An 846-nucleotide genomic window follows, 5' to 3' on the forward strand; every position below is an offset into this window, starting at 1 on the left:
GCGAGCGTGAGCGACACGGAAACGTGGACGCCCTGTTCCCATGGTGACTCGCTCCACATGCGCCGCAGCGCCCGCAGCAGCCAGGGGGAACCGTGCCTGGCACCCCGTGCACCCCCCGCCATCACCCCCATGGATGCAAACCTGCGCAGCCCCCCTAGAATCGCCCACGGCATTGCTGGGCAGCCTGGGGTGGGAGACGGGTGCTGTGGTACCACAGCATCATCTGAAGATCATGATCTGAAGATCATGGGTGAATTACTGCTTCAGGGGGGCCACCATGGATCCCCTTCTCCTGCCCACCCGGTGCACCCTAAATTGCTGCTGAGCCCGGGCAGCTCATCCCTGTGCTGGCACACAGGGGGGTGCCCTGGGCAGCAGGAGGGAAGAGCAGAGGTGCTGGGTGCCTGCGGCACGTGGCGCTGGCAGGAGCACGTGCACCGAAGCCATCGCTGGCCTCGCAGCCGCGGGGGATGGTGGCACCCCAACACGGCAATGGAGGGCCAGGGGTGGTGGCGATGGGAACCATCACCTTTGCCCTTTAGGCAGGGTGACAGCTCCGTCACATCCAGCCAAGCATCAAATGTCAAGGGTGTGTGCCAGGGGCAGGTCTGCTCCTCAGTGAGCGGCGAGCAGCACCCATGGGTGCTCGCAGGCAGGCACGTAAGCGCCCGTCAGGATTCTCATTGTCGTGGCGTGGGAGAAAACGGGCTCGGCAGCAGGGAGGAGGGTGAGCCTGGAGCAGCGGCAGCCGAGGGCTGGGTGATCACGGTGACACCATCGCTCCCTCGGAGCAGGGCGAAGGGGCGCGGGGTGCTCCATCCCATCACCCTGCGGGGCAGGGCCGCG

Source organism: Geospiza fortis, unplaced genomic scaffold (genome assembly GCF_000277835.1).
Source record: "Geospiza fortis unplaced genomic scaffold, GeoFor_1.0 scaffold55, whole genome shotgun sequence".
NCBI classification, from domain to species: Eukaryota; Metazoa; Chordata; class Aves; order Passeriformes; family Thraupidae; genus Geospiza; species Geospiza fortis.